We start from the raw sequence: 9961 nt of genomic DNA, 5'->3' as shown, positions 1-9961 counted from the left end.
AGTACTTATTGCCTTAAAAAGGTTTTAGATGTGATTATTTTATGTACATAAATGCTTTGCCTAAATATATGTGTCTATAAACCATTTGTGTGTCTGGTTCCCACGGAGATCAGTAGAGGCCATTGGATCTCTGGAACTGTTGGGAATAGAACTGATGTCCTCTGCAACAACAGCAAATACTCTTAACTGCTGAGCCCACTCTACAGCCAGGCCTTATTGCTCTTACAGAAGACCTATTTCAGGCTAGGCTATAAAATGAGACTCTGATTGCCCATCCCAACCCCAAGCCAAGCATGCAATCTCACTTGGAATCACAGCACCTGGGGGAATAGAAGCAGGATGATCGGGAATTCAGGCCGTCCTTCTGGGCTGCACAACGTGTTTGAATCCAGCCTGGGTTACGGGAGACTTGTGTCCAAAACAAAACCAAGCAAGACAAAAACAGGAATGTGGAAGGACCAAGTACAGAGTATGAGAAAACATTTTCAAATTATTCATTTAATAAAGGGCTTATATCCAGAATTTAAAAAGAACTCCCATAATTCAGTTAGAACAGAAACAACTTTCTGAGCAGAACACCAATTACACAGGAACTAAGATCAACACTTAGTGGGAGCTCATGAAACTGCAAAGTTTCTGTAAGGCAAAGGACACCAAAGGACAAAATGGCAACCAACAGATTGGGAAAAGATTTTTTTACATCTGACAGAGTACTAATATCCAAATTATATAAAGAACTCAGGAAACTAGACATCAACAAACCAAATAACCCAATTTAAAAATGAGGTACAGAGCAATTCCCAACTGAGGAATCTATAATGTTTAAGAAGCACTAAAAAATGTTCAAATTCCTCAGTCATCAAGGGATGCAAATAAAAACAACTCTGAGATTCCATCTTACACCCCACATTCCTCCATTACTGGTGGGAGTAAAAACTTATACAGCCACTTTGGAACTCAATATGGAGGTCTCTCAGAAAATTGGGACTTGATCTACTTCAGGACCCAGTTATACCAGTTCTGGTCATATACCCAAAGGATGTTCCAACATGCCATAAGTACATTTGTTCAACTATGTCCATAGCAGCTTTATGCATAGTAGACAGAAACCTAAAACAACCTAGACGTCCCTCAACCAAAGAATGGATGAAGAAAATGTAGTTCATTTGCACAATGAATGACTTCATAAAATTTGCGGGCAAATGGATGAAAATAGAAAATATCCTGAGTGAGATAACCCAGACTCAGAAAGACAAACATGGTATGTATTCACTTATAAGTGGATATTAGCCATAAAGTACAGAATAAGCATACTACAATCCACTGATCCAAAGAAGCTAAGCAACAAGGAGGGCCCAAGATGGGGATGCTTGATTCTCACCGAGAAAGGGAACTAGAATAGAAAAGAGGGGTGGATAGAGGGAGGGAACTAGGTTGAGGAGAGGGTGGGGGTGGAAATGGAAGGGATCAGTCAGGGGATACTGGAGGAGAGAGCACTGGGAGAGACAACTCTAATGGGGGCATCACAGGGGTGAGCTAGAAACCTAAGGCAATGGAAACTCCCAGGAATCTACGAAGGTGACCCTAGCTAAGACTCATATGGGGCCTGAACCAGCTATCTCCTGCAGCCAGGCAAGATTTCCAATGGAGGGACTGCGATACCAAGGCAACCACAAAAAAAAAAAAAAAATCTTTGACTTACAATTTGTCCTGCCTACAAGATGTACTGGGGTTAAAATAGAGTAAAAATTGAGTGAGTGGCAAAACATTGACTGGTCCAGCTTGAGACCCACATCATGAGAGAAAGCGCATCCTTAACGCTGTTAATGATACTCTGCTGTACTTGCAGATAGGAGCCTAACATAACCATCATCAGAGAGGCTTCTCCTGGCAACTGAGGGAAACGAATGCACAGACCCACAGCCAAACATTTGGAGGAGCTTGGGGAATTCTTTGGAACAAGGGGAGGAACATATTGTAGGAACCTAAGGGGTCAAGAACACCACAAGAAAACCTACAGAATCAACCTACTTGGGCTCATAGGAACTCATAGAGGCTGAACCACCAACCAGGAGCGAACATGGGACTAACATAGGCCCTAATATATTACAGTTGTGTGTCTTGGCCTTCAAGTGTTATTAACACTAGGAGCAGGGGCTGTCTCTGATTCTATTGCCTGCCTTTGGGGCCCTTTTCTCCTAGCGGGCTGCCTCATCTAGCCTCAATAGGAGAGGACTCATCTAGTCTTACTGCAACTTTATATCCATGCGAGGCTCCCCTTTTCTGCAGAGAATGGAGGAGTGGATGTGAGGGGGCAGGGGAGAGGGGAAAGACTGGGAGAAGAAGAGGAAGGGGAAACTCTGGTTAGGATATAAGATATAAGATAAATAATAAGTTAAAAAAAACTCTCCAGGGCTGAAAGCATAGTTCAGTGATAGAGTATATATGCTTAGCACTAGAAGGCTCTGGGTTCAATAGCTACGACCAAATAAATAGTAACCACCCAATATTTAAATTGAGGAGACATTCTGAATAAACCTGTTACCAAAGAAGAGATGGTAGCTTACAACCATCTGTAATGAGATCTGGTGCTCTCCTCTGGTGTAACTGAAGACAGCAACAGTGTACCCACATACATTAAATAAATAATAAATAGATTTTTAAAAAAAAAAGACTTAAAAAGAAGAAGAGTAGGAGGGGGAGGAGAAAGAGGAGGAGAAGGAGGAGGAGGAAGAAGAGGAGAAGGAGAGGAGGAGGAAGAAGAGGAAGAAGAGGAGGAGAAATATCTCAGGGGTTAAGAGCACTGGCTATTCTTCAAGAGAACCCAGATTCAATTTTCGTACTCACATGGCAGCTCACAACTGTCGTAACTCCAGCCCACAAGGATATGATGCCCTCTTCTGGTCTCTGTAAACATTACCTATAGTCTTAGGTTTTTCAAACCCTACTTTTAATAAGGGTTCTTTTTATTAATTAATTATTTTATTTGTTTACATTCCTGACGTTGTACCATTCCTGGTCTCCCTTCCCACAGTTCTTCATCCCATTCCTCTGGTGCTTCTCCCAACACCTGTATCCCCCTTCCCTGGGGCCTCAAGTATCTACAGGATTAGGCACATCCTCTCCGACTGAGGTCAGATAAGGCATTACTCTGCTACATAAGTGCCAGGGGCCTTGGACCAGCCCATGTATGTTCGTTAGTTGGTGGCTTAGTCTCTGGGAGCTCCCAGGGGTCCGGGTTAGTTGACATGGTTAATCTTCCTATGGGGTTGCCATCCCCTTCAGTTCCTTTAATCTTTCTGATAACTCTTCCATGTGGGTCCCCAACCTTAGTCCAATACTTGGCTGTAAGTAACTGCATTTATCTCAGTCAGCTAGAGCCTCTTAGAGGAGACAAGCTAGGCTCCTGTCTGCAAGCACAACATAGCCTCAGTAATAGTGGCATGCCTGAAGAGTCCCCTTGAGATGGATCCCAAGGTGGGCTTGTCACTGGACTTTCCCTCAGTCTCTTCTCCATTTTTGTTCCTGCACTTCTTTTAGACAGAAACAATTCTGGGTCAGAAATTTTGACCGTAGGTTGGTAGCCCCGCCCCTCCACTTTGGGCCATGTCTATCTACTAGAGGTGGTCTCTTCAGGTTCCATCTCTCCACTGTTGATCACAGCTAAGATCACCCCCACTGAGTCCTGAGAGTCTCTCACATCTCAGGTCTCTGGGATTTTCTAGAAGGTCTCCTCACTCCCAGAAGTTGCATATTTCCCTGGCCCTCTGGGCTTCTCTCCTGTTTCCTCCCATACCTGATCCTGTCCCCCTGTTTCCCCTCCCTCTTCTCTATCCCACCCAGGCTTTTCCCTTCCTCCCTCTGCCTCCCGTGATTATTTTGCTACCTCTTCTAAGTGGAATTGAAGAATCCTCATTTGGGCCTTCCTTCTTGTTAAACTTCTTATAGTCTGTGGATTATATCCTGAGCATCCTGTACTTTTGGGCTAATAACCACTTCTCAGTGGCTATATACCATGTATGTCTGTACTGGCTGGTTTTGTGTCAACTTGACACAAACTGGAGTTATCACAGAGAAAGGATCCTCAGTTGAGGAAATGCCTCCATGAGATTCAGCGGTAAGGCATTTTCTCAACTAGAGATCAAGAGATTAGGGCCCAGCCCACTGTGGGTGGTGTGGGCTGGTAGACCTGGGTTTTATAAGAAAGCAGGCTGAGCAAGCCAGGGGAAGCAAGCCAGTAAGTAACATCCCTCCATGGCCTCTGCATCAGCTCCTGCTTCCTGACCTGCTTGAGTTCCAGTCCTGACTTCCTTTGGTGATGAACAGCAATGTGGAAGTGTAAGCTGAATAAACCCTTTCCTCCCCAACTTGCTTCTTGGCCATGATGTTTTGTGCAGAAATAGAAACACTGACTAAGACAATGTCCGTTTAGGTCTGGGTTATCTTAGAATGATATTTTCTAGTTCCATCCATTTACTTGAAAAATTCATGATTTTAATAGCTGGGTAATATTCTATTTTGTAAAAGAACCACGTTTTCTGTATCCATTCTTCAATTGAGGAACATCTGGGTTTTTTCCAGCTTCTGACTCTTATAAATAAGGCTGCTATGAACATGATGAAGCTTGTGTCCTTGTAGTATGGTGGAGTACCTTTTGGGTATATAGCCAGGAGTGGTGTAGCTAGGTAGAACTATTTCCAGTTTTCTGAGGAACCACCAGACTGATTTCCAAAGTGGTTGTATAATTTTGTAATCCCACCAGCAATGGAGGAGTCTTTCTTTTTCTCCACATCCTCACCAACATGTGCTGTCACTTGAGTTTTTAATCTTGGCCATTCTGATTGGTGTAAGGTAGAATTCTGGGGTCGTTTTGATTTGCATTTCCCTAATGACTAAGGATGTTGAACATTCTTTTAAGTGCTTCTTTGCCATTTGAGATTCCTTTGTTGAGATTTATCTGTTTAGCTCTGTACCTCATTTTTAAATTGGATTATTTGACTTTTTGGAGTCTGACTTCTTGAGTTATTTATATATTTTGGATATTAGTCTTCTGTCAGATGTAGAGTTAGTGAAGATCTTTGTCCAATCTGTAGGCTGCTGCTTTGGCCTATCGACACTGTCCTTTGTCTTACAGAAGCTTTTCTTCTTCAAGAGGTCCCATTTATCAATTGTTGATCTTAGAGCCTGAGTCATTGGTGTTCTGTTCAGGAAATTTTCCCTGTGCCTGTGTGTTCGTTTTTTTTTTTTTTTTTTTCCACTTTCTCTTCTATTAGAGTCAGTGTATCTCATTTTATGTTGAGGTCCTTGATCCACTTGGAATTGTGCAGGGTGATAAACATAGATCTATTTTCATTCTTCTACATGCAGACCACCAGTTAGACCAGTACCATTTATTGAAGATATTTTCTTTTTTTCCACTGTATGGTTTTAGCTTCTTTGCCAAACCTCCCTTCTAGCCCACCCACCAGAATTAATGGAAAAGAAAGGTTATTAAAACATGGGGAAAGTGGAATTATTTAGAAATTATTCTTTGGAGCAAATCCAATCTGCATTGTCAGGAAATCAGCAATTCAGTTCATAGGATTCGGCAGTAGGAGCTTGATCTTCTTGCAGATACTTCACGAATATACCAGCAGTCCAGTTTAGTAGTGTTGGGATAGCAACCACGAGTCAGCAGCAGCGGTGTGACCTAGCAGAAATAGCTAGGCCTCAGCCAAATGGGACCAGGACCAGCAGAAATTCGAAGAAAAGTTCTCTGCTATGCCTCTCTCAATAAATTGAAGATCAGCAAAGACCGAGAAGCATTGCAAAGCTGTTATGCAACCAAGCCCTGTCACTGTTGAGTCCTATGTATACTCCTTCCAACACCATGTGCCCTCCGCAGGTCTTGCCTCACCATGGGTCTTGTTTCTCAGCATCTGAGTCTGTATCAGCTGATATCACTCTGCCAAACGATCAACCCAGGTTTTCAAAAGCAGCAAGAAGCCGTCAGAACACCACCAGAAGGTTTTTGGTATTTCTCTCTATGGAGTCACGACAGAGCTGAGCTATGCAATGTAAGATAGACCAATGCATGCGTGTAGTTAGCTAAGAATCTTTCATGTGTCCTTTCATGTGGCTGCTTTAGCAACACGTCCTTTTGCCTGTGTCTGCTTCAGTGAAACATTCTTTGACATGACTGACTTTCCAAAGAAGCCAGAAGTTTCTGACAGACATGCAGGCAAAACACTCCTACACATAAAACAAATAAATAACTCTTCAAAACTCTTTTTAAAAAAGAATTATGAGTTTGGTGGTAATAACACATGCCTTTAATCCCGACACTCCTGGCAGAAGCAGGATCTCTGTGAGTTTTAGGCCAGCCTGGTCTACAACGTAAGTTCTAAGACAGCCAGGGCTATACAGAGAAACCCTGTTTCAAACTTAAACAGTTACTTGCCATGTACTATTTTGGTTGGTGGTTAAGAGCACTGACTGCTCTTCCAGAGGTCCTGAGTTCAATACCTACCAACCACATAGTCGCTCACAACCATCTGTAATGGGACCTGATTCTCTCTGAAGAAAGCTACACTGTACTCACATACATGAAATTAAAAAAAAAAAAATCTTTAAAGAAAAAAAACTTTAAAAAGAAAGAAAAAATAACTATGGGTATAATTCCAGTACTTGGTTGGTAAAATCAGGAGAATCAGTTCAAGGCCAGCCTTAGCTAGATTACACAGAGGGTTTGAGGTCAGCCTCATTAAGCCTTACCCTACTCAAACTGAGATATAAATGGCTAATCAGTCCATGGAAAGGTACTCAAGCTGGATATATATATATATATATGTGTGTGTGTGTGTGTGTGTGTGTGTGTGTGTGTGTTTGTGAGAGTGTTTGCTTAATGAATGAGGGCCTGATATGGATCATATCACCAGCACCATCACACTATACTATTACCCCAAAACCATCTCAGCATAAACACACACACACACACCAGTCATTAGAGGATGGAAATTAAAGTCACACTAATGGGGCTGGGTGATAATTCCATGGTTAAGGCACTTACTGCTCTTGAAGAGGACCCACGTTTAGAGAACACAATTGTAACTCTGGTTTCAGGGGATGTGAAGGCATCTTCTGGATGCTACCAGCACTATGTTTAGTTGGAGACATCTCATTTTGAGAGTGATGCTCCTGCTTCAGCCTTCAGTAAGGGTTCTTAATGTCTTTATTAACAAATATTATACTCTGTTGTTTGCTTGTGCTGTGTTTGGAGAAAGATCTCTGTGTAGCCCTGGCTGGCCTAGGACTATCTAGATCAAGCTGAACTTGAATTCACAGAGATCTGTCTCCCTCTGCCTTTTGACTGCTACAAGTGTTGTGGATTTTGTTGTTGTTGTTAGTGTTTGAAACGGGGTCTAAAACTCCATATATAGACCAGGCTGAGCTAGAACTCACAGAGATTCCCCCTACTTCTGCCTCCTGCGTGTTGGGATTAAAGGCGTGGGTCAGTATAGCCGACAAGTTTTGTTTTTCCGGACAGGGAATTGAATCCAGGGCCTCGTGCATGGCAGGAAAGCACTCTATCAACTGAGCTTTCCCACTAAATGGTAATTTTTGGACTTTTTGTGACAGGTCACATGTAGTCCAGGCTGCCCTCAAATTCTACTTCCACAAGAAAGACTTTGACCTGCCTATTCTCCCGTCTCCATGTTCTAGGTGCTGGAATTAAAGGCATGTTCCACCATGCCTGGTTGCCCTGTGATGTTTGCTTCCCTTCCAGGTTTTCCCTTTTTAACAGTTTATTATTTGTTTTTGTGTATGTGTGTAGCTGCATACATTTGAAGATCAGAAGACAACTGGTAACTGGCCTTTCTTGGTGGCACTTTTATCCACTCAGCTATCTTTCCTGTCTCACTGCAATATTTCTACTACCAAAAAGTCTACAATGATAAAGCACATTATGCGCTTTTTGGTATAAATGAATTTAAAAGTTTATTGTCCTACAAATCACATATCTAAAGTTTTATTTTGTTAAAATTCCTAATTATCTGGGTTTTAGTATATCCATAAAGGAAGAACAACCATCACTGCACAAAACTCCATACTATTTTCTTAATCAATATTTTTAAATACATATTTTTAAGATTTATTTATTTATTATATATAAGTACACTGTCACTGTCCTCAGACACACCAGAAGAGGGCATCAGATCCCATTATAGATGGGTGTGAGCCACCATGTGGTTGCTGGGATTTGAACTCAGGACCTCTGGAAGAGCAGTCAGTGCTCTTAACCACTGAGCCATCTCTCCAGCCCCATCAACTTTTTTGATGACTTCATTATTTTCTATGCAATGTACAGCCTTCTCTGGCCTTGAGCTTGTGATCCTCCTGTTTCACCTTCCCAAATTCAGTAGTTACAGATTTCAACCATTATGCCTGACTCCTTGCTTTCTTTTCTTCTTTCTTTGGTATTGAGGATTGAATCAGGGCCTCACAAATGCTCTATTGACTGAGCTGTATCCCAGTCTTTCTGGTTCTGGCCTGAGCCTCTTGAGTGCTTTCAGTGGGCTCCAACACACACAGCAAAACACTTCTCCTTTTTTGTAGTCCTTGTTTTCACAATGTAGTCCAGGTAACCTCGAATTCAGAGATCTGCCTACCTTTTTCTCCCTAGTGCTGGGATTAAAGGTATATGCCACCACTGCCTGGCCAAACAGCACTTCTTTTTAACTGATGATGAAAAATATTTTAATTGACTGCTATAGCTATTTAGAATGCAAAATAAAACAAAAACTGAATATAAGATAAAAATCAAAAGGTAAAGATATAATGTTAAAGGGGGGGGGGCTATGGTGGCTCACACTTTTAACCCCAGCACTTGAGAGGCAGTTAAGTGGATCTCCATGAATTTCAGATCAGCCAAGTCCTATATAGTGAGACCCTGTCTTAAACAACAACAAAAGGTAAAGTCAAATAGAACACCCTCAATAGAATACATTACCTTTTGGATTCTGTCATTACTTAAGAACTATGTTCTTAGCTTTATTGCTAAGACAGCGTTTCTATACACAGCCCAGGTTGGCCAGTTCTTGCTTCTGCCTCCCAAGTGAGGAGATTACATGGGAGTCAGCACTCACAGGAAACATCACTTATTTTTAACATACGAGGACAAATAAGACGTCAAAGATAATTAATTTTTTAAATACTGATTTTTTTTCTAATAGAAGGTTTCCTAGGTTCAGCTTCAGAAAAAAAAAATCTGTAGACACCGGGCTTTCAGAAGTTACATTCAGGAGACTAATGTCACCACCATACACCTCACTGGCCTTAGAAACCTCCCAGTACCAGCAGTAAGTCCTTGAGCCCTTTCCCAGATCTCCGCGCGAGGGCGCCCTGTAAAAGCTCGCTGGGGACGCTCGGCTTGAGCATGGTCAGTTTAGCCCGCGGGGCGGTCCAGAGCGCAGGTAAGGCGGAAGAGGACTCCGAGCTGTTATCTCTCTATTAGATCATAGAAATGGATAAAACAATTAAATAAATTAATGGAATAAAACAAAAAAGACATCTCCACTTTCTGATTTACACCCAATGCAAAGATGCCCCCAGACGCCGGCACCAAAAAAAAAAAAAAAAAAAAAAAAAAAAAAAAAAAAGAAACGGAAACGGAAACGGAAATGGCTTCTCTGTTCTGCGCGCAGTGTCACATTAATAATTGTCCCTGCAAGGGGACTTTCCCGGGACTGCCCTAAGTCGTGCCTGCACAAAAATCTAACAAGACTGAAACAGATAAATTCCGAAACTTGGTATCATGTTTTCAAGTAAGGTCTTCCGGAGTTTCCGTATAAATTAAAACAGAGAGAAGTCCACGCAGTAAGGTCAGTGCTGCATTCGCCATCCTTTCTTTCAGGCCTGTGCCGCAGTCTGCCTTCCCGCTGCTTCTCCTTCGCTCCGCCCAAGGGAACCTTATGTCAGGTGG

The sequence above is a fragment of the Micromys minutus genome, assembly GCF_963924665.1.
Source record: "Micromys minutus genome assembly, chromosome: X".
Taxonomy (NCBI): Eukaryota; Metazoa; Chordata; class Mammalia; order Rodentia; family Muridae; genus Micromys; species Micromys minutus.
This window is presented reverse-complemented; position numbering follows the sequence as displayed.